A 25,740-nucleotide genomic window follows, 5' to 3' on the forward strand; every position below is an offset into this window, starting at 1 on the left:
TTACATCTGTCCCCATCTTGGGCCAATAGAAGTGTTGAGACAGCCGTGCCTTTGTTTTGCTGATCCCCAAGTGTCCAGCGAGTGGAATCTCATGGGCAATCCGCAACAACTCAGTTCTGAACTGATAGGGGACGACCAGCTGTCTTTCCCTCAACCACTCCTTTTTAGGATCTCCGGGTACTGTCTCCCGGTACAACCTTCCTCGTTCCCAGAACACCCTCTCCTTATCAGGCTTGGAGGTGGGCGTCTCGGCGAGACCTCTCAATTTCTCCAGGCTGGCATCTGAGTGCAGAGCAGCCTGGAACTCCATGCTGGAGGCTGCCAGAAGTGACGTCAGGGTCCCCTCTTTACTGGGACCCTCTGGAACCGGCTCTGGGTTCACCTCTGGTTCAGTCTCTCTTGTAGCAGCAAAGGGTCCAGAAGACAGTGCGTTACCTGCGATCTGGGCACTCTGACTGCGTGTGACAGCTGCTATGTATGCTGTCTCCCTGGGGATTTCTGCAGACCCACCAGCTGGTGCTGCCCTGGGCTCTACCTCCCCATCCACCCCCAACACTTCAGGAGCAGTGCTACTTATGGGCCAGTTACCTTCCTCGGTGGCACTGGTCAGCTGCATGGCATTACCTTCCTCATGGTCCCCATGCACCTCCCCATTTCCTTGAGCACCGTTGCTTACTCCTGCCAGGGGTTCCTCAGCCGTCTCACTCCGCAGAGTGACGGGGCTGAGCACTTCGGTACCTGTGGACACATCTACCGCTTCAAAGAAAGGGTTAACGGGTTCAGTCGGCACAGATACATCAACATCATCATCATCCTTCCTAGGAGAAGAATGGTTATCAGTTTGCTTTGGTACATTCACATCAGCATCAGCATCGTACCTGGGGAAAGAATGGTTGTTAGTTGCATCATTACTCATCAAGGCATTAGCAGGTAACACATTCAGTTTCCCATCATCAACATCATCAGGGTTAACGTTACCCTTATTATCAGTTTGGGGAAGGGTGTCAGGGACATAGTATGCAACCATCCTCCCCAAGTCAGTCCCCAATAAAACATCAGTGGGCAAATTTTCAGACACTCCCACCTCCCTCAACCCGCTCCCGGCACCCCAGTCAAGAAAAACTCGTGCCACTGGCAAGGGACAACGGGTGCCTCCAATCCCGGTGACAGTCAGGGTTTTCCCCTCAACAAACTCTTCAGGGGCCGCCAGTCCAGGACGGATGAGGGTTCGTTCAGCCCCGGTGTCCTTGAGGCCTGTAGCAAGACGGGCCCCCACCTGAACAGGTTGAACGTTGTCGTCAGCCCTCCCAACCACACCTCCCACCAAAAGAACAGAGGCATTGGGCCCGGGGGCCTTGGCTGGGGGGTTCTTCGGCCTGTTCGGACAGGTGTAAAAGAAGTGACCAGGCCGCTGGCAGTGGTGACACAGGCGACTGTCAGTAGCCGGCCTGTTGTTGGCAACAGGGACAGGGCCTCCGGAGGGATGGCTAGCTGGGGCATTGGGGTTGGTTGCTGGCTTACCCCCTTTCCAGCTGGTGGCGACTGGCCTCCGCGTCTCGGGCTTCCGGTTGGCCTCGTGGTTGTCGGCGATCTGCGCCGCTTTGTCCGCGTTCGTTGGTTCGCGGTCCAGGATGAACTGTCGGACCTCAGCTGGGCAGAGATGCAGGAACTGGTCTTTGATCATCAGGTCCCGTAGCTGCTCAAAGGTTTCAACGGACAGTCCATGGATCCACTGGTCAAAGTGGGTCCTGAGTCCTTGCACCACATCACTGTAGCTATCGTGTGGGCCACGTTGGAGGTGTCGGAACTTCTTTCGGTATACCTCAGGTGTCAGCCGGTATTTGGCGATCAGCGCCTGCTTTATGGCGTCATAGTCATCATCGGCTTCTGGCGGAAGAGAAGCAAATGCCTCCAGGGCTTTGCCTTTTAGCCCTGGGGTCAAGTACCTTGCCCATTGGTCTCTAGGCAGCTGGTACTGTCTGCAGGCTTTCTCAAAGGCTCGCAGAAATGTGTCCAAGTCCCCGTCCTTTTCCATCACGGGAAAATGCTCTGGCCGGGGTTTAGGAGTCTGGACGCTGCTGGGCTCACGGCTTCGGGCTGTGAGGGCATTCCCACCCCGCTGGAGTACCTCCAGTTCATGGGCCCTCTGCGCCTGGCGCTCGGCTCTCTCAGCCTCAGCTTGGCGCTCAGCTCTCTCTGCCTGGCGCTCGGCTCGCTGCTCTGCTCTCTCTCGAGCTTGCTGGATCAGCCTCACCCGCCCATCACTGTCTTCGGCGGGGAGTTCGTCCAAGGCCATTTGCAGATAGGGGTCCACCCCGTTCTGGTTGAATGTGGGGCCAGCGCTCAGGAGTGGAGCCTCTGCTGCAGCCCCATTGCAACTTGGGCCAACTTCTGCGCTCGCTGGATTCTGGTCGTTGTCCAGCTGCACTAGAGCCGCGATCATTTGAGCTCTGTTTTTGTTCGTGGCATCAAGGCCTTGGTACGTGCATAACGCAGCAAGAACTTCCTTTGTCTGCCGGGTGTACCAAGGTTCTCCTTTTGCCGCCATGGTTGCCAAATAAAAGATAGAAAAAGAAAAACGAAGAAACGGGAGGGGGATACTTGCAAGTACACACTAATGTCTCAGGACTAGTAACCACTGAGTCTGTTCTCCAAAACCTATGATGCAGGATTCCCGCAGGAACCGTGCAGGTTTTTAGTGAGAGGAATGATTGCTCAAACCAAATCACTAATGCTCTAGGATTATCCCACCGCGCTGCCACCAATATGTGACGAACAGCCCACCGCCGTTCGTCCACTTACGGGCGACGACTAACGGGGGTCCCGCTGCCACCAAAACGCGACGGACAGCGGACCCTGTGTCACCACTATGTCACGATCCCACCACTGACACCGGTGTATCAGCGGACGGAGGGACGTGACACAATGCCGGCACACGGCTATCACAGGCGCAGTGGGGCTTATCTTAGTTATCCCACCACTGGCACCATGTGACAAAAATATCCAGCAAGCTAATCTCGCTCTACAATTTGCCGCAGGGGGAGTTTAATTTGGATGCCCCACCACTGCTATCAATCTTCCAAGTACTGCGGGGATTTATGTATATCCCACTTTCTCAGTTCCACTTTGGAACTCGCAGCTCTCCGGCGCCCCCCTTACCCTCAGGTCAGTCAGGGAACTGCACCTAGGATAATTAGTCGCCGGACAGGCTGCCTGTTGTGAACCGGCAATTAGGCTTCTGCAGTAAGGGAATTATCAATGCTGTGGCTGAAGCCCCTTACTCAGCAATATAAGACCCTTCTAGACTGCCAGCAAGCCGTAATAGCCGTGCACAACGCGCTGCCACCAGTCACGGTTACTTAATTCACAGTGTTAAATTAAGAGGGTCCGTGGCAAACCCCTTGAATTAGTAGCGATTATCTATCAAAGGCGTATAGTTCGATTCTTAGAGCATGGAGACAGATCTAAATAATTTCATTTATTTTCCGAAAGAGGACAGTGATTACAGATAAAAGTTGCTATAAAATTGAGACATAAAATATGTACAGTACAGGTATAAAATAAAAGTGGAGAAAACAAAGAGATTACACTCACAGTTCCATATTGTTCCTTAGGCAGACCATGCGGCTAAGGTGGGTGGAGGCGGAGCTGCACTTCTCCGCTCATCTGGATCTTTCTAGCACGACGACTTGAGCTGTTCTGAGCTGGTTCTGCCAGGGAATGCCTTATAGACTTTCCTATGTGACATCACAGAGAGGTGCATTCTGGGTTGATCCCACCTCTCTTATCCAAGTTATGTTTTGGCTACAAAACTTAGATTAGCTATAACTTTATGGGAGAAGCTGGTATGGACTCATCAGTGGTATCATGTTTCCCAGCGTAATGAGCCCATCAAGAAAACATCAAACATCTATGCGATATGACCGTCCATTTGGGCGCAAATCATATCTCAGGTTCTGGACATCCGAGAGTTTTGCAACAGGCACCACAGCAAAGCTGGGTCTGCTCGGATCGCAGAAATATGATTTTTATATTTCTGCTGGGTATGGTTTTCGCGGGACAATCCCTTATTGTTTTATTCAAACTCCTGGTTTCAAACAAAGAGTTTAGTTCCCGCACTTTTTTTTCTCTTTCAGCTGAGAGAAGCCAAATGGTGTGAGGAAGATGGTCTAGCTAATTAACATTCCTGCTCTTCCAGAGGAAGTGGCAGGGTTGATAAAACCTGGGGGGAAGGAATTCCTATTACTGACAGTTTACAATGTCCTAGGATGGAGGATTTGTTAGCACATTGCAACAGAAAACATATCTTGCCGACATTGTACATCACAATAAGTAACTCACAAGTATAAAAAATGTCATAAAGTCAGAGGTACAAAATCCATGCAACATGTTTCCACTCCAGACCTACGTCCTCCTCAGGAATAATATGAGTTTAGGGGTTGACATTGGCAATTTTTGGCTTTACCACCCTAACCAGCATTAATGAGCATTGCATGACTGGTTAGCCAGTGCTAATTTTGGCTGCTGCATAAGAAGGAATTTTGCGGTAGCATTAGTTTCCGGTGTAATGAAATTCATCCTCCGTGATCCTAATGAGAGGCTATACGTCCAGTATGGTAATGATAGCCGGCTTATTTCCCTCTGCTCGGATTCTGGCTACGTTCTCCGTGCGCACACGCTCGTCATGGAGGAATACATTTGCTTACTTGGAAGTTAGAACTAAGATGTAATTTCATTTTGTTTTCAATAGACCGAAGCTAAATTAATTATTCATCAGGATATTTTCTTAAAGTAGTGTCTTAGCCTTAATTTCCAATTCCCTTAATGCGGTAAGGATCTGTGCTGGCAAGCTATCAATTATTAATGGAGTTAAAACAATATTTGTTTTACATACGATAAATTCCTGAGGGGGAGCATTAAATCTGCTTACAAATTCCGTGTTAGCTTTTTGCTTCCGCGCAGATGAGTCTCAGAACCAAATACAACAATGCCGGCTCTTTACTTTTGTTCTCTTAACTTAGTTAATGTACTTTTAATAAGAAAAATGTAAACTTAGACTCCTTGGAGACAGACGTTGCCATGGGAATTCTTTCTTCCGGGCTGGACATATGCTGAGACTACATGCAAATTATTCAATGCGGATAGAAAAATGCAAAAATAAGTTTCCACAGACGTAACCCTTAAAGGGGCGACACACAAACATTAGTTTTCCCCCAGAAACAGCCCCACTCATGTTTTTTTTGGCCATATTTCGTACTTCAGCTGATCCCCAATCTGGTAAATGCAGTTGAACTGCACTGTCCAGAGGAACAAAATCCCTCTTAAAGGGAATCTCTCAGCAGGTTTTTGCTATGTAATCTGAGAGCAGCATGATGTAGAGACAGAGATCAGGATTCCAGCGATGTATCACTTACTGGGCTGTATTTTGCTGTTTTAATACAATTAGTGTTTCAGCATTGTGAAATTATAACTACAGGACTAGATGTCTGGTGCCTCCTGGTCCATCCCCACCCCCAACACAGTGTACACAGAAAGCTGCCTATCAGTTTTGTGGGCGGGGTTATACAAAGCTCAGCATTCTGAGCTCTGCTAGATCTGCAGCAGAGAAAACTGTGATTGTATTACACCTGTTAAACCCAGTAAGCTAAGTGACACATCACTGAAATCAGGGTCTTTTCCCCTACGTTAGATTACATAGGAAAAACCTTTTGACAGATTCCCTTTAAAGGGGTAGATCACCTTTGCTTTTGGGAATAGTTTTTTTCTTACTTAAAAGCAAGTACTTTTGGCTAAAAATCAATTTTGTGTTTGGCTTTCATTAAAAGCCTCTCTGTTGCTCTGTTTATTGCTGGCTGCAGAATAGGTTAACTGAAAAGTTATCAGTGAGCTCATTCTGATAGTCTGACGGGAGAATTTCTCTTTTTCTTTCTTTTTTCTTTTAAATCTTCCCTCAACTGATTCATAATCACAGACCATCTGAAAATTGAACACTCAGGAAAACAAAGAGCCAGTAGTACTAAAACAGTGCAACATTTTTAATAAAACCTAACTTCAAAAATGATGTTTAGGCCACGTTCACACGTTCAGTATTTGGTCACTATGTCACACTAGTATTTGTAAGCCAAAACCAGCAGAACACTTAGAGAAAAAGTATAATAGAAACTCGTCACCTCTTCTGTATTTATCACCCACTCCTGGTATTGACTTACAAATACTGATGTCAAATACTAGACGTGTGAACATGGCTTTAGCCTCAAATGCATGAATTTATATACGATCCAATTTTTTTCATTAACCCATAGACTTGCATTGCCAATTTTCATCTGACCCCTCAAATCAAAATAGGACGTCTCCGATTTTTTTTTTCTTGGACCACTGGAAAAAATCGGACATGTGAATGACCCCATAGAATATCACAGGTACGAGTGCTATCTGTAGAAACTACAGATAGCACTTGCATGAGAAAATAGGACACGTGAACAAGCTCTTAGGGTCAACAAAATGCAAGTGACATCTTCTGTGAATAGACGACTGGTGATCTTTGCTTGATCACTATTTGAGCCATGACCGCGTATGGTGAATGCGAGTTTCTTACCTTGCGACTGCCCCCCTTTCTGCACCCAACCCATGCGACCATTGTACCCCCTTTTAAATAAAAACGTTACTCAACAGTTCTTTGGGTAATATTGGCCACAGCGGCCAGTTTATTAACAAACAATAACATATAACAAATATATAACAAATATATATATAGCAATTATTGCTATGATCTCTCATCCATTATGAGGGTAGGGTTCTTGGAGCTAAAAGATCTGGCTTTTATTTGGCAATAACACCAAAGAACATCAACCACCATGTTACCCTCAGCCGTAAACCACCAGCTCGAGGGCACCAGACAACTCATTCAGGGAAGACCAACCACCAAAAACTCCCAGGGTAAAAACCCCGTCCAGAGCCCATAACCCAATGCCAGATCAACCCCACATCCTTTTTAACTTTATGGAATTTACTTACAATTCCTTCCCCGATAAATCAGCGTTAACTCTAAGACCCCCCCATCCCCACCAACCTAGCCACTGTGATGAGGTATCTCTCTACTCCCACTTCTAAAACATCTAACAACCAACCAAAGGTCCCACCGTCTTTACTTTGTTTATAAAATCCTCTTTTTTTTAATACAAAGACAACCCATAAATAGATGCCTGCAAAGAAACCCCCCACACGCTAACTCAATCAACCAACAACAAAAAAGGGGGAAGGAGGGTGGGTCTTCACTCTCCTAATTTTTTTTGAAAATGGCATCATTCCCGCACTTTTTCCCCCCAAACTCCTCCCTAAAACCTCCCCTAAGCCATTCCCCTCTTTGCCTCCACCAATCCCCATCCGTCATATAAATCCTGTTGGAAACCCTTCCTTAGCCAACTGCGGTCATGGGGGGCTTCCATCCAGCTACGCTTATTACAGCCCCCATCTGGAGGAACTTTACTGCCCAGTGTCACTACAACTTTTCCAGCACTTCAAGTAATGTCCTTTGCCCATTACTCTCATATCTGCATCAGGCCACTAAACATACACTATAAGGTTAGGTTTACAGACTGATGTTTCCACATCCAAGAAAAATGGTCAGTTTGTTCTGATTGGACTTTGTGGCATTAGTTTTTCTTGAACGCGGAGAGAAAAAAAAAAGTTTTCCACCTTCTCAACTTTGTTATTCCCTTAAAACCGGACTGTAAATGGATGTCATCCAAGTGCGGTCCGATTTCTTTCATGGATGCACAGACTTGCATTGATGATTTGGATCCGACAACAGATCAAAATCAAATGTGTCTCCGACTTTTGGTCCAAACAAAAAATTGGACATGTGAAGAGCCCCACGGACTATCATAGGCATGAGTGCTATCTGTGAAAACCACACCTCGTTGAGAAAATCGGTGGCATGCACAAGGCCTTAAAAAGCAAATTTAAAGAGAGGTCTATGACAAACAATAGCAAGGGGAACAATTGGAAGCAAATGAAATTAGCTATGAATTTCCCCAAAATTTGGGATTTACCAGAATACATTTTTTTTTCTTTTTTGGTTTGGTGAATGGGATTAACAATGTAAAAAAAAATATTGTACTCACCTGTGCAGAACGTCAAGGGGTGACGGATGTCAAGATGGTGGATGAAGCCGAGTCATCGCAAGAAGAGCCAAAGAATGAAGACATAAGAAAAAGAATAACGGAGCTGATGGGAAGGGAGGGATCCAGGGTTAGGAGTTATGGCACCGGGACAGATAAGGGATTAAATGATTATAACATTTTTTGTTTCGCTTTTTAAGTTTTGCCTGTAATTGGGACACATTTGATTCCCAAAACGAGACTCCCATCTGAATTTGATCAAATCTCCAAAATTTGAATTTCAGTAGATGCACTCAGCTCCAGCAAATAATCCTTAGCAAAATCTGTTGTTTTGCAAATTGCAAGGTAATACAAGGATACAGAGAAAGGACTATATGTGTTGATTTATTTCCATTTTCTGTACAGCGGAGTCCAAATATTCTCACAAGGAGACCCACAAAACATCTGTCAGGCGTGTAATATGGCAGACATAACAGGTGCCGGTAAGTAAGAATATTCATTGAAATCCATCAGGCTTTCTCACTTCTCCCTTAATGGAACCTATGAGATCAAATCATAGCTATCAACAATCATGAAGGTTAATTAATGGAGATCTACTCCAGCAATTTCTTTCTGCTGGGTATGGAAATTTTGAATATTTAATTGAATATTGCAAATGAATATGATTAACTGAAAATTTAGAGGAATATTCTTATTAAATCATGTTTGTAATTCAATTATGATTTCTTTCCTTTCTGTATAAGCGCAGCATATAACAGATACAGGTCCATATCCAAAATTCCTATTATTCTGGTTCATCCCCCTGCAATTCCAGACACAACCCATGGACAAGAGAAGCGCTGGTGTGTGGAATAAATGTTTACAAATGAAATATAAAAAAATGATCCAACTTTCTTAGGGGCTATAGGGGCTACATGTCTCGGCATTTTGGAGATCTCTGCTTGCTGTTAGTGTATGCAAACATTTTACCCAGAGGCTGAAAGCTAGTTTGGACCTAATACGAATTTTGCCTCCCGGAGTGTTCCTTTACGCATCAGGAAGTGAATGCTGTAAATAAAGATAGCGTTGTGCCCTAATGCTCTCCTGTGTCTGCTGGAAGCGCAGCCTAGGGGTTTATTGTATGAATGTTCCATAATGTTATGGGAGCTATTTTCATACACATTAAAATTGCATAATATCATGTATATACAAGAAAAATAAAATTATAGATGATGTCTCTGAATAAGAAATAGAAATGAGAGAAACAGATAGATAGATGATAGATAGATAGATAGATAGATAGATAGATAGATAGATAGATAGATAGATAGATAGATAGATAGATAAAAATTAAGAGCATTTTGAAAGCAATGCCAAAGATGAAGGGAGGAAGAAAATAAGTAATGGGAAGAAAGAAAACGACTTTACAGTAATAAATAAATAAGCCTTAAAGGGAATCTGTCACCCCATTTTTCAACTATGAGCTGCTGGCACCGCCATCAGGGTCTTATCTACAGTATTCTGTAATGCTGTAGATAAGCCCCGATGTAACCTGAAAGATAAGAAAAATGAGTTATATTATACTCACCGGGGGGGGGGCGGTCCGGTCTTGGTCCGATGGGTGTTGCGGTCCTGCGCCTCCCATCTTCTAGTGATGACGTCCTCTTCTTTGCTTCCCATTGTGGCTCCTGTGCAGGCACACTGCTCTGCCCTGTTTGAGGGCAGAGCAGAATACTGCAGTGCGCAGGCGTCAGACGTCTCCCGACGCCTGCGCACTGCAGTACTCTGCTCTGCCCTCAAACAGGGCAGAGCAGTGTGCCTGCACAGGAGCCACAATGGGAAGCAAAGAAGAGGACGTCACGTTAGAAGATGGGAGGCGCCGGACCGGACCGCGACACCCATCAGACCAAAACCGGACCCGGACCTCCTTTGGGTGAGTATAATATAACTCATTTTTCTTATCTTTCAGGTTACATCGGGGGCTTATCTACAGCATTACAGAATGCTGTAGATAAGCCCCTGATGGCGGTGCCGGCAGCTGATAATCGAAAAATGGGGTGACAGATTCCCTTTGAAAATTCTCTCTCTCTCATTATTCTGGCATTTATCAAATAATAATTACGGTAATCTTAATTGACCTAAAACGGGAAAGGTTTATTCTGATTTCATATCAGATATTGATTAAAACATGCAGATGTGTGCTTTTATATAGTGGATGGAAACTATAGAAAAGATAAAGTGATGTTTCCTGTTGAAAAAAGGCTCAGCCACTTAAACAGGACATTTTATCATGTTATTAAGCCACATCAAGAACTAATGTCCGCAGAGCTTAATATAAATCAGTTTTTATTTTTTAACTTCTCTTCTTTAAAAACACATGTGACATGCACAAGTGTGAACAAGTCTGTAAGACAATGTTCACGCCACCCATTGACTGAAACACAAACAAAGCACAGAATGAAAAATATGCAAAAATACCTTGCAGTGAGACATATAATAGTAGTCAGCAAGTGCTGATAAAAAGATGACAACAATTACACGGTATTTAGTAGATACGTTTTTTTGCAAAAAAATATATGTCAAGCTGCTCCACCACGTCAAGGTAACCCCTATCGAAGCAGTCCCTATCTAATATATTTAAAACCTGAACAAGTGAACAGTGTCTAAATGAGCAGGATTAAGACAGGCCCTTACCTGTATGGGCTCATGGCGTGAGACAGCTCCTTTTGTGCATGTCACACAAGAGAGGGGTGGGGTCTCTCAAATCATGCATAAGCACGGAAAAAACTGGATTAAAAACACATGTGACATGCACAAGTGTGAACAAGTCTGTAAGACAATGTTCACGCCACCCATTGACTGAAACATAAACAAAGCACAGAATGAAAAATATGCAAAAATACCTTGCAGTAAGACATATAATAGTAGTCAGCAAGTGCTGAAAAAAAGATGGCAACAATTACAGGGTATTTAGTCGATACGTTTTTTTGCAAAAAAATATATACCAAGCTGCTCCACCACGTCAAGGTAACCCCTATCGAAGCAGTCCCTATCTAATATATTTAAAACCTGAACAAGTGAACAGTGTCTAAATGAGCAGGATTAAGACAGGCACTTACCAGTATGGGCCCATGGCGTGAGACAGCTCCTTTTGTGCATGTCACACAAGAGAGGGGTGGGGTCTCTCAAATCATGCATAAGCATGGAAAAAACTGGATTAAAAACACATGTGACATGCACAAGTGTGAACAAGTCTGTAAGACAATGTTCACGCCACCCATTGACTGAAACACAAACAAAGCACAGAATGAAAAATATGCAAAAATACCTTGCAGTAAGACATATAATAGTAGTCAGCAAGTGCTGATAAAAAAAACTTTTTGGACCGTGCTGTGAAGATCTTTGGTGCACAGAGGGAGCAGTAAGTACATTAAGAGACTGTCACCGGCTGGGACAGTTCTCTGTTAATTGACTGTTGGAAGAAAGGAATTGCCGCCTTTTGTTTCTGTTTCTCTATTAATATAAAGTATTGGATGCGGGAAAGGAGGCGCTATATAATTATTCAAGCAATCGAGCTTTAATCCTGTCCAGCTCTAAGGAAGCGGTCATATTCCCGCCCACTCTATATGAACTGGAACACACTGCTGGACACATTTGAGGTATTAACAGTTTTTGCTCGTAGTGTTCACATAATTCTTATGTTCACCGCATAACTTTTTCTTTTTTTCCACTTACTGTTTTATGGGCTTATTCTCTTAAAAACGCCTCTATTTGATCTGCAAACTAATCTGGGGACTTATAGTCTTGCAACCAGGGTGCTTTACAAAATCAGTTCATCTCCAAGAAAGCGGCCACACTCCCACCTCCCTTACATGCATTGGAGTACACTGCTTGACACATTTTGAGATATTAATAGTTTTGTTTACAGTGTTCTCATATTTTATATTTCCATTGCACAGTTTATTTATTTTTTATTTTTCATGTGCTTATTTTTTTTAGAAATGTCTTATTTTATAGTTCATCTAGGCGTTACCAAAGATTTGTCTCTGGGCTTGTGTACATCATCACCTAAATGAGGTTGACCAATCATAAGCAGGCAGCATCATGCAGGGGACAATAAAACATGCCCTTCCCACTGATCTATACAGGAGAGCTGAGTTATGTATCATTATAAACACTTCCAGATTTCATCTCACGGCAGTCAGAGATAGGCATTATTTTTATTGTTCTAGGATCTATACAGCTGTACCACTAGTCAGTTTAGTAAACTCATCCTGCCAGGTTAGGAAGGTCCTGCTAAGTAATTGCCATGAGTAACATGACTCTCAAAGTTACCTTGTACTGAATCCTAAATCTGTGACAGTAAGCTGACTGCTCCCTTTCCTAGGATTATCTGACCTAATATTTAGGAGATTTTGACCTTAAGTTTCTGCATACTAAGTATCAATTTGCTGCATTGGATCTCTTGGTGTCAGTCTACCATTATTTCATCACCATCACACAACTTCATGATGGAGCCTAAATAACTGCCTAATCCACATAGAATCATAGAATCGTAGAGTTGGAAGGGACCTTCTGGGCCATCTGGTCCAACCCCCTGCTCAAAGCAGGATTCGCTAAATCATCCCAGACAGATGTCTGTCCAGCCTCTGTTTGAAGACTTCCATTGAAGGAGAACTCCCCACTTCTCGTGGCAGCTTGTTCCACTCATTGATCACTCTAACTGTCAAAAAGTTTTTTCTAATATCTAATCTGTGTCTCCTCCCATTCAGTTTCATCCCATTTCTTCTAGTCTTTCCTTGTGCAAATGAGAATAAAGATGATACTTCTACAATGTGACAGCCCTTTAGATATTTGTAGACAGCTATTAAGTCTCCTCTCAGTCTTCTCTTCTGCAAGCTAAACATTCCCAAATCCTGCAACCTTTCCTCATAAGACAGGGCTCGCAGACCGGTCACCATTCTGGTCGCTCTTTTCTGAACTTGCTCCAGTTTGTTGATGACTTTTTTAAAATGTGGTGCCCAAAACTGGACACAATATTCCAGATGAGGTCTGACCAAAGAGGAGTAGAGGGAAATAATGACTTCACGTGATCTAGACTGTATGCTTCTGTTAATACATCCTAGAATTGCATTTGCCTTTTTTGTTGCTGCATCACACTGTTGACTCATATTCAGTTTGTGGATCTATTAGTATACCCAAGACTTTTTCACATGTGCTGTTGCTTAGCCATATTACTCTCATTCTGTAGATGCTTTTTTCATTTTAATTGTCCAAATGTAGTACTTTGCATTTTTCCCTGCTAAAAACCATTCTGTTAGTTGCTGCCCACTGCTCCAGTTTATTTATATATTTTTGAATCCGCTCTCTCTTCTCTAGTATTAGCTATCCCTCTTAGCTTTGTGTCATCAACAAATTTAATCAGTTTACCCTCAATTCCTTCATCTAAATCATTGATAAAGATGTTGAACAATACAGGGCCCAGGACAGAGCCTTGTGGTACCCCACTTGAGACATTCTTCCAACTGGATGTGCAGCCATTTACGACCACTCTTTGGGTCCGATCACTAAGCCAGTTATGAATCCACCTTACAGTTGCCTTGTCCATTCCATACGTAGTCATTTTTTCAATAAGGATTGTATGAGATACTTTGTCAAATGCTTTGCTGAAGTCAAGATATACTATATCTACAGCATTTCCTTGATCCACCCAATCAGTGATTCCATCATAGAAGGAAATTAAGTTAGTCTGACTAATTAGTTACAAACCCATGCTGACTCTGTTTAATCACTTCATTCTTATCCAGGTACTGACATACATGTTGTTTAATAATTTGTTCAAAGATCTTTCCTGGTATAGAAGCCAGACTCACCGGCCTATAGTTGCCTGGGTCCACCTTCTTCCCCTTTTTAAAGATAGGAACAACAATTGCTCTTTTCCAGTCTTCTGGGACTTCTCCTGTTCCCCAAGAATTTTCAAAGATTATGGAGAGGGGTTCAAAAATTTCTTCTGCTATCTCCTTCAGTACTCTGGGGTGTAATTCATCTGGACCTCGAGACTTGAATTCATTTAGGTTAGCTAAGTGTTTCCTCACTATCTTTCTGTTTATAGATATCCTGGATTCTTCTATTCCCTTAATAGGACAGTGAAGAACAGTTGATGTTACATTTCCTTTCTGATAGAAAACAGATGCAAAATAGGAATTTAAAAGTTCAGCCTTCTCAACATCCTGTCTTACCATTTCATCATTTTCATCCTGTAAAAATCCTTTAGCATCTTTGACTTTTCTTTTACTTTTGACATATCCCTAAAATCCTTTATTATTTATAATACAAGATGAAGTTACAGATACAGAGGTGCAAACCTCAAAGAGGTTCGGCCACCAAATGTGATATCTGTGGTGCGACAGCTGAATGCCCAGGCCATCAGGACAAGTGGTGCCCCCTGCAGTAAAGAGAAGAGAAGTGCCCTGAGAGATCAGATACCCCTAAGTTCAACCATGCCTACACATCGCAGCTATATGCACAGAATATTAACTTGCCATTTTCCATCCATTATGAAAAGTAATGTCCGAATCTTACATTTAATTTGAAATGCATTAAATCTCATCAATGTTCTGCTCAAGTCTAATGAAATTGATGACCCCTATAGCTTTCCAAAATTGGATTTGCCTTTAAAACTTTCGATAATTGCAGCCAATAACATGAAAGCAAATACATTATTTTTAACATTTTAAATTTCACATGTCCTTTTGCAATCTGCATGTCATATTTGTACTTGTTTCTTGTAAAATAATAACAAAGTAAAACACTATTACCCTGATGCATGTCTTAGGCTTCTCCTTCAGCCCCATTGTGCCCAGTATATAACCTATGCACCCCTCTTCTGGTGTATAAAATCTGGCCCCTTGCTATGCCATCTGCCTTCACTAACGGGACAGATCGGCTCGTGGTGCAGAGCTCACTGATACCAGCGTGGTCCTGTAATAGGAGCCACCAGGGTAACAAGTCCATCCAGGACATATATTCCTTGTAAATCTTCTCCCGTCACATATGAGTGATATTATTGAGAAGTGGAAGCAACCGCAGCAACTTGGCCACAAAGTGGATCACACTTCTCTATCTGGAATTTGATAGAAGAGTCTGGGTTTGGTAAATGCCTGCCTGGCATTGCCAGGAGGACATTACCTGCTTGAATTTATTGCACCAGATTTAGAGTTTGGTGGAGGAGTATTGATACTATCGGCTTGTTTTTCAGGGTCAACCCTCAATTCTAGTGAAGGGAAATCTTAGTACTTCAACATACCATGAAATTTTGAACAATTATATCTTCCAGCTTTGTGGGAACAGTTTGAGAAAGGCCCTTTTCTGCTCCCCATGAATGTGCCCCAGTGCACAAAGTCTATAAAGACATGTGTAAAGGGGTCAACATGCATCTACTTTACTGTAGATGTAAAGTATAAGTGACCCAATAAATTTGTCCATATAAGGTATAATATTTATAAATGAGTCACAATTAGTATTTGAAATATTTTTTTGCTACTTTCACCTACAAAATTTGCTTTGTTACAGACAACCTCTTTGATATGACCTTAGGAAAGGTGATTGATTGCCATAGGTCCAGCTCCAGAAAAAAGCGAAACAAAGACATTAAAGCCTGCTTCTCGTGTTTTTTTTCTTGACAGCTGATGTCAAGATGTGCCTGATAATTTATTTCTGTGCATCATTTATGAGTCTGTTATCTGAGGTGCTGTCAATTTGCAGTTTCTGAGGCTATTAATTCTGATGAACTTATCCTCTGCAGCAAAAGTAATTCTTTTGTCTTCCTTTCCTGTGGCAGTACTCATGAGAGCGCTTGAGGATACCTTCAAGAGTCAAGCAGTTTTCCAGATTGACTGACTTTCATGTCTGGAAGTAATGATGGAATATTGTTTCTGTTTACTTTAAATGAGTGATTCTTGCCATTTTCTGGCTTAGAACAATTGTGGAATAGGGCTGAGCACTGAACGGTGCTGTAGACCAACACTGCTTCGGTAAAACACACCTTATGGCCTCAAACACTTTATGAAGGCCGATGACTCTACAAATGGACTCTTGACTAGGCACACTTGTTCTTTTGAATCCATTCAGCTGATGCTTGACAGAATGCTAAGGAGGTATGAAGCTGTGATCAAAGTAAAAAAGAGAGAGTGGCTTTTAGGAAACTAAGGTGTAATACACACTCTAGTTTGTTTCACACATGTTTCTATACTCCTTGCTTCCATTTTTTCTCCATTGTGGTTTTACTGCCTTCAGTCCTTTGAATCTACAATGTGCATATTCCAATAAAAACAACGAAAACCATTGAATGAATAGAGGTGTCCAAACTTTTCTCTAGTACTGTATATTTTAATAAAATCTTTTTTATAAATAAAAAAATATATATTTTTGTGTAAATGTTTTAATTGTTTATTTTCATGGGACAACCCTGAAACTATGACACTGTGATGCAATGTCAAGTAGTCAGTATACAGCTTTTATAACATTGGCAATTTAAGTTATATAGAAAGCACATTAAAACACAGCCATTATTAATGTCTAAATCGCTGGCAACAAAACTGAGCACACCTCAAATTGTGCCAAAAGTCATTTTCCCTCCCCGGTGTCATGTGACTCATTAGTGTTACAAGGTCTCAGGTGTGAATGGGAAGCAAGTGTAGTAAATTTGGTGTTATCGCGCACACACTTTCTCATAATTAAACCATACTCACGTCATCACCAATTTCATTGAAGCCATGGTCTGCTGTAATAAAATAAAAATAAAACTAACCATATTGCTGTCTTTTTCTCATTGTGCTAGCGGTGACCTCATCACAGTTCAGGGGCCCGGCTGTGAACAAAGCCTCATTGACCATCAAAACCTTGATGACATCACAGCTAGTCACTGATGCTCACAGCAGCTCATTCCTCAGTGGTTCTCAGCCTAGACGGTCAAATCTTTCCACCAACCAGGTTGAAATCTGTTTATCCTCAGACATGGATTACAGTGTTGGACAGAATGGCAGACAGGTGAGGGATATGGTTGTTTTTTATTTTTGTTTTATTACAAGAGACCATGGCTTCAGTGGAATGGGTGATGATGTCTCATAGACTCCTTTCCATTATGAAACTGTGGGCTTGATGTCACTGGACAAAATAAAAGTGACATCAACCCCACAAACATGAAGCCAACTTGCCTTTGCCACAAGGCAAGAGGGAAGAGCCGGGCAAAGTGCCAGAATTTGTACATCTAATAGATGTGCCTTTTCTGGGGAGGCTACCAATTTTAGGCTGGGGAGGTAATATCCATGGACCCTTACCATACTGAAAATACCAGCCCCCAGCTTTAGCTTGACTGGTTGTCAAAAATGGGGTGACCGCACGCCATTTTTTAAAAATTATTTATTTAAATAATTAAAAAATATGGCATGGGGACTCCTCTATTCTTGATAACCAGACTTGCTGAAGTTGACAGCTGGGTGCTGCAGTCCGCAGATGTCAGTTTTGCTTGGCTGGTCATCAAAAATACTGGGAAAACCCATTTAATTTTTTTTAAAATGTATTTATAGCACAGGTGGTGGCTGATGAATTCTCCCATCAGCCATCACCTACTCTCATTGTTAACAGCTGAATACAACTCTCAACATTGTCCCCTGCTCGTGCTGATCGCAACTTTAGCAGGAGATGGTAATGTTAGCTATCTTCACTTCAGCAACTGGCACTGGGGAATAGCGCAAACAGTACTGCTGATTCACAGGTACTGGTACGTGTCACACTGCTGACACAGGGATGTCATCTGTGTGCACATGCAATGAGTTAACGCAGTGCTTGAAAATAATGGTGGCCACACAAAATATTGACACTTTGTTCACAATTTGGCCATTTTCACTTAGAGGTGTACTCACTTTTGCTGCCAGCAGTTTAGATATTAATGGCTGTGTAAAGAGTTATTTAGAGGACACACAATATTTACATAGTTACACAAGCTGCACACTGACTACTGCACATTGTATATATATGAGGGCCGTTTATTAAAGATTTCCCATGACCCACTTGTAGTCTCTATAGCTATGTGCCAATTTGCAACTCAGAACTGATAACAGTCTTGATTTTACAGGTGCTGAAGTGGTGTGAGGTTTGATAATGGACCCAGCGCAATACAGAGCAGTCACCAAGTTCCTTTACTTGAAAGGAGACCTTTGATGAGATGAAAGAGGTTTGTGATGATGATTCCCCAACATATGATATAGTCAAGAACTGGCATTGTCAGCTCAAATGTGGTCTGACTTTGGTGCTAACAGCTCCAATTCCATGGTGACCCTACTCTGCTATTGATGAACACATCATCCAGCAAAAGGAGGTGGCTATTTTGAAAAATCACCACATAACCATTCACCACCTAGCCCAAAATTTCAAGATTAGTTTGGGGTTAATTGAAAAAATCATCCAAGACCATCTTCCCATGCATAAGGTATCTGCTCGCTGGGTTCCCTGGCTGTTCTCACCCTTTCAGAAGCAGGAATGAGTCAAATGCTCTCAGGCTCTTTTGACTATGTGCCATGGAAACCAGGAAGACTTTTTCAACAGACCTTGACTAAAGCCCCCGTCACACACAGCGATCTCGCTAGCGAGATCGCTGCGGAGTCACAAGTTTTGTGGCGCAACAGCGATCTCACCAGCGAGATCGCTGTGTGTGACACTCATCAGCGACTGGCCCCCCTGCCGGGTATCGCTGATCATCCTCGAATGTCCTGGACATTTTTTTTGATCACTGGTCTCCTGCTAGCCAGCACGCATTGCTGCAGGTGGGAGACCAGCAATCAGCGAGCTGGAGCTGGTAACCAAGGTAAACATCGGGTTTCTAAGCGCCGTGCGGCGCTTAGAAACCCGATGTGTACGTTAGATACCAGCACGCTGGTGCAGGGAGCTGGTAACCAAGGTAAACATCGAGTTTCTAAGCTGTGCGCCGCGCTTAGAAGCCCGATGTGTAACTTGGCTACCAGCTCCCTGCACCAGCGCGCAGGTATCTTAACGTACACTGCGGATAACTAAACGACGTGCGTCGCTTGTTACCGGCGTGTTGCTGTCCTGATCGCTGATGAAGCTGCCTGTTTGGCAGCTCACAAGCGATCATGTAGCGATACACCAGCAATCCTGACAAGTTCATATCGTTGTCGGGATCGCTGGTGAGTCGCTATGCGTGACGGCGCCCTAAGACTTTCTAAGTTGAAATGTGTTGGTCAAGTGCCTCCCTGGCATCTCTTTGGTGTGCCAACATGTCCTTATTTTAACAAGTTTGGAATAAATGTGAAGCTTTACTCATCTATGCTGGAGAACATTTTTTTCTTTTTTTGACTTTTTCAACAGACTGATCACACAGGATGAAAGCTGGGTCTATCACTATGATCCTGAGACTAAAGTCCAGTCGATGCAATGGAAGCATCATGACTCAGCAACTCCAAAGAAGGCACGTGCCCAATCCTCGGCAGGCAAGGTCATGCTCACAGTATTTTGGGATCAGCACGAAGTAGTATTGATGGATTTCCTAGCAAAGGGAACCATGATCACTGGGGCAAACTATGCTTCACTGCTGTGGAAAATGTGAGATGCCATCAAAACCAAGAGACGTGGCATGCTCAACAAAGTTGTCCGCCTTCTGCAAGACAATGCACCAATTCACTACTCACATGTTGCCCAAATGGAAGCATGCTCCTGTGGCTTTGAAATTCTACGGCATCCCCCCTATTCACCCAACCTCACATCATTGGACTTCCACCTCTTTCCAACAATAAAGTTATTTTTGAAGGGCAAGCATTTTCTAGATTATTAGACTCTGTTTTCCGAAGTCACAACGTGGCTTTTGGAGAAACCTGTCGACTTCATCAAGGGAGGTGCTTAAAGAGATGGGAGAATTTTGTGTCCCTAGGTGGCACCTATATAAAGAAGGACTGATAACAGTGCCAAGTTTCATTACCCTCAGTCCTCAGGAGGTGGGTAAGGGGAAATCTGTAATGAACGCTCCTCATGTATATATATATATATCTAATATATAAAGCTCAAGTGTGTGGATGTATGTATGTGTGTGTGTGTATGTCCGGGATTAGCATCCGCACCGTCGCAGCTACAGCGACAAAATTTGGCACAGTCACACGTCTGGACCCCGAGCGTGTCCTAGGCTATGTTGTGAGGTGGAATTTTAACCCCGCACGTTCCAATTCACCAAACAATTTTGCCCCTAGCTACATAATTGGGAAAAAGTGTGTGTGTGTATCAAGCCCCGCCCCTCATTATGATGTCATAATGGTTGCCATGGCGATGCTGATGTCATCATAGGTTGCAAGCCCCGTCGCTCATTATGATGTCATAATGGTTGACTATGGGATGGAGGATGTGTGATGAATATATGGGCACTGGACTATGGGATGGAGGATATGTATGACGGGTATATGGGCACGGGACTATGGGATGGTGGATGTGTGATGGGTATATGGGCACTGGACTATGGGATGGAGGATATGTATGATGGGTATATGGGCATGGGACTATGAGATGAAGGATGTGTGATGGGTATATGGGCACTCGACTATGGGATGGCAAATATGTATGATGGGTATATGGGCATGAGACTATGGGATGGAGGATGTGTGATGGGTATATGGGCATGGGACTATGGGATGGAGGATGTGTAATGGGTATATGGGCAATCGACTATGGGATGGAGGATATGTATGATGGGTATATTGGCACGGGACTATGGGATGGAGGTTAATTATAATTTGCTATAACTAATCACACTTAGTTACTATGCCCAGGCAGCGCCGAGCTCTTCAACTAGTGTATATATACATGTGTGTATATATATATATATATATATATATATATATATATATATATTCAGTGCATGTTAGATATATTCAGCTCTTTTATTAACCTATAAAATAAAGTTTTGGTGACAGATGAAGCTTTGAAAAAATAAGATAGCTTTTCTTATGTATCTTGCCTTTTTTAAAAAAAAAATATTTAGAAATTAAATTCTATCCTATAAGAAACCAACATTTTTTCCAAAAATGTACAACTTGCCCCAAATAGCTATTTAGCCTTGAAGGAAACCTGACAGTTGACACTGGAAACCAAGCAACATGGGAGACTAATCTCCCCGCCCGCTGCCAGTGAGTGACAAGTCTCTCCCTATGTGAGTTTGTAGGGAGAGAACTGTCACTTCAGTGGAACAGTTGGGGGGAAGTCCGCGAGGGTCTGTCTGGCTAGTCTCCTGCACAGCTCTGGCTCCTGTGGCTTTGAAACTGTTTGTCTCTGAAACGTAGAACACATGTATGGCGGAATGTATCAGCTGTCAGCTTCCCGTTCAAGAAAAAAAAAAAGAATAGTTGCCAAAAGGCAAAAAAATAAAAAAAAATGGCCTCTTTTGTCAATTGGTTAACCATCAAATCTCATGCTTCTGGGCAAAAAAAAACAAAACCCTAAAACAATACGTATCATAAGTTAATACAATCAGGTTTGCGGAATGAGGTTGTACAAATAGATCATTTCAGAAGAGTAAATTCATGTTTGCGGTATACATCATAAGCCAGTGTGTAGCGAGACAGGAAGGACATTATTTCAGCCTCCCTAAATGATTACATTCCTTCTCAGTGACAGACAGAAGCAATGAATTAGTGCATGAGCGCATTAGACGGAGCGAGACGTGAAGAAATATCTGATAGTAGCGGAAAAAACGGGTATTGTAGCAGAATAAATCCCAACATTAGCTTGGTACATCTGTGAAAGACAATGACCTCCGGCAAGCTGAGATATCCTTCGCTGATACTCTGTTCGGATATATAACCCGCAAATTACACTCATACGGGATGAATAGAATGGAATACAAAGCATCTGCCCGGGAAAAACATCTCTTCCTATTAGATCTGCATGGCATATTTCCTGATGTCAAGAGCAGGAACAGGTTAAAGGGGTTGTCCAAAACTAAAGTATCAATGAACTACTTTGCTGTTGATGGGTCCCATGACTGCCAGAAGTATACAGTGTATATAGCTCCGTTCACTGTTTAGTAGCCACTCTCATTAACTTCAATAGGAGCAGAGCTGCACTACGAAGAATGGCCACTACACAGTGTAAGGGGCTGTGTATTTCCAACATCCTTGGGAACTGCTAACTGATGATCACTTGATTGCTGGTGTCAGATCAATATGGATCTAATATCGACAACATACCGTGAAGATAGGTCATCCGAATCATAGTCTTTGGCAACCCAATAGTTATAATTGACAACTTTTTATCATGCCTGTACCTGAGGAAAGTGATGGTCAAGCCCCCTGTTAAAGACCATGCCCCATATAAGCCTCTTCATACCTATTGAATGTGCATTTTGGGGCCATCAAAACCTAACCAACCCTGCTTTCTGTCAGCATTCAGGAAGAGATGACAACTCCATCTGGAGACCAGAGGACCAACCTTGTTTCTCTGGGAGCCTTCCAGAGAAGTTGATAATGCAGGGGCAGACATATCATTGGTGCAACCTGTGTAGCCACATAGGGGCCCAAAAAGGTAAGGGGGGCCCATTTCTACCTCCAAAGCAGGTGCAATTTTGCATTTTTTGGAGATCTTGGGCTGCAAAGGGTCCATGTATTGTTCTTTCACAGGGGCCCTTTTCTGTATGTGTCCTCCAGTGTGCGTTGTTAATAGCCCATCATGTGGCCATCACTGTGTCATTCATGTATGTGGCTGTCTACGTCTCCAATGAAGTTTATGGGCGTTGTGAAATGCTAGACTGATACTGAATGCTTTGAGCCCACTAAACAGTGTCAGTGTCATTAAGGGTTGCCTAACAACAGGCATCATTTTGGAAGATGACCCCGCTGGTTCTCTCTCATCTTGTGGAGACCATCAAGTCACTTTCTAGGCTATAGAAGAGTTGAATTGGGGCAAATGGTCATCACTGACCACTGCTGAGCAACTACAGCTTCCTGTCGGAGATGTATGTTGCTGATATACACTTGCAATGGAAGTCTCCGGCATATGTATTTGATGATGTAAGGTATGTCACCATTGTAAAACACATAAACTATGAAACATACAGATTTTTGTAATTATGTCCATCTGTATAGCACACCAGACACCACTCTGTTGGAGGCCAAAATGACATACTTTTGGCCTCTGTCAGGTGAATCGTGTCCTATGGATGTTCCCAATTTGTACAATCAGTGTAATCTTCTGATATTGCCGAAGATTAAAGAAAACCATCCAAGAAGAAAAATGTCTGTATTGCCCATAGCAACCAATCACAGTGCAGCTTTCATTTTACATTTTGCTATTGAAAGCTGGAAGCTGCGCTATGATTGGTTGCTAATGGCAACACAGACTTTTTTTTTCTTTTAGGTGTTTTTCTTAAATCTGCCCCAATGTGCACAGAGCCAAAAATGAACACTCTGGCCAAAGCTTTAAAATAGTTTTGCTGAAATTTTACTGTAAATCCCCTTATATAGCCAATACTCTTCTGGTCTTTTTAAAGTTGGATCAGTATACAATAAGTATATAAAGACTCCTATAGGCTGCGCTATCATCACTATTACATCCCAGCTCCCCATGACCATCAAGTGATTTTAGTTCCCTGTAGGAAAGTAAGTCCTACAATAATTTCATGATACCTGTAGTGGCTGGGATCTTTTTGGTCGTGTAACATGGAGTGGGGCGGTAGCTGTGGGAGACGTACTTGTCTCTTATGCCCCGGAACGTTACATAAAGGTGGTAGTCATGGCTGGGTGTGTGGACTCGTGCTGTGAGGCCGCTAAGCCCTTGCAGTCCTCATGTAACCGATGACTGGTTGACCAGGATGAGATGTACGACAGTTTAATGAGGGAGAACAGTGGTCAAAAAATAAACTTTTCACTAAACGATAACTTGGCGGGGATTGTGTACAGTAGATACACAACTTGATGAACGCTTCTCTTAGTGCATGGAACATCTTCAACATCTTGACATACATTCTCCCTGTCCTTCTCAGAATGACTCTGTTCTGCATCAGTTAGTCCTATATCTTCATCACTACCCAGCACAGTACTTCAGGAACTTCCCTCTTCCCCCAATGGTATTTCAGTCAGTATGTGAGAGTCCTGTACTTGAACAGGCGGTTCGGTGTCCTTTACCCTTTTAGGGAAGCTACTTTGCCATTACTCTGCCGCCCGACTAATTCATCTCTCTCCTCGCTACTCCTCCGCTTCGCCCCTCTGCAAATCTCTTCACTGGCTCCCATTCCCTCAGCGTATCCAGTTCAAATGACTATTTCTGACCTACAAGGCCATCTATAACCTGTCTCCCCCATATGTCTCTGAACTAATCTCCCGATACCTTCCCTCACGTAATCTCCGGTCCTCCCAAGACCTCCTTCTCTCCTCCACACTTATTCGCTCCTCATCCAACCGCCTCCAAGACTTCTCCCGAATAGCCCCCTTCCTCTGGAATTCTTTGCCCCAACAAGTCTGACTATCAACCACATTTGGATCCTTCAGACGGAACCTGAAAACCCACCTCTTCAAGAAAGCCTACAGCCTGCAATGACCCCGCTACCTCCTCTCTCACCACTACCGGTGATATCACCTCAACCAACACCGGAACTGCTGCAACCCCCCAACCTACTGTCTCCTTCCCCACCATCCTGTAGCATGTAAGCCCGAAAGGGCAGGGTCCTCTCTCCCCTCTGTATCAGTCTGTCATTGTTAGTTTATTTACTGTAAGTGATATCTGTAATTTGTATGTAACCCCCTTCTCATGTACAGCACCATGGAATCAATGGTGCTATATAAATAAATAATAATAAAAATAATAAATAATTATGGCTGTTACTGAGTGCCTCTACTCACCGACGCCTTGGTACTACTGCTAGTCGCACTCTGTTCGTGTCAAGTTCCCTGGTCTGATCGGTCCAGTTTCCTCCTGGTCTTGTACGCTTGTTTTTACTCTGCTGGACTTCCTGCTCCAGAGAATCGCTCACTCCTTTTTGTCGCTTTCTCTTATCTCTCCACTGGATCACTCTATACTTCCTCTCCTTCTCTCACTTTGGAGACACCCAACTTATGCGGTCTGCTGACTAATCAGACCAGAGGTCTCCCCTAGCTGTAAGCTAGGGCCTGTCTGACTCACTACAAGAAGGACCTCTCTTATCATGCTGCATAGGCCCTTACTCTTTGGGCTATTCCCAACTCTTAACTCTATCAATTCCTGCTCGCTACCTGTTGCTGGGCAGAACACAGTTTCATCACGTGACAGTGCAAAACATTAAACAGGCAAACATTATACTGCATCACACAACATAAAACAAGTGTCTTCAAGGGGGAATGTGGGCAGCATGTCCATCTCCTTACAGTCTTCAGAAGCTTTCCTCATGATTTATACCTTCATAAGTTTCATGACAACTTTAATGTGACCCAAAGAAGTCATACAACTAATGCCGCAAAGCGGATCCCTCCATCAGCGTCAGAGGTTATACTTCATTATACAGAGGTGTAATTGAAATAAAAGAGGCAAATAAAAATAGTGTCTGTACAGGAACGCTCTGACCTAATGTACCAGCAGTTTGTGTATGGGAGAAATGATAGCAGAGCCATGTGTC

This window comes from Dendrobates tinctorius, unplaced genomic scaffold (assembly GCF_039654945.1).
Source record: "Dendrobates tinctorius isolate UK_male_01 unplaced genomic scaffold, ASM3965494v1 ptg000202l, whole genome shotgun sequence".
Lineage (NCBI taxonomy): Eukaryota > Metazoa > Chordata > Amphibia > Anura > Dendrobatidae > Dendrobates > Dendrobates tinctorius.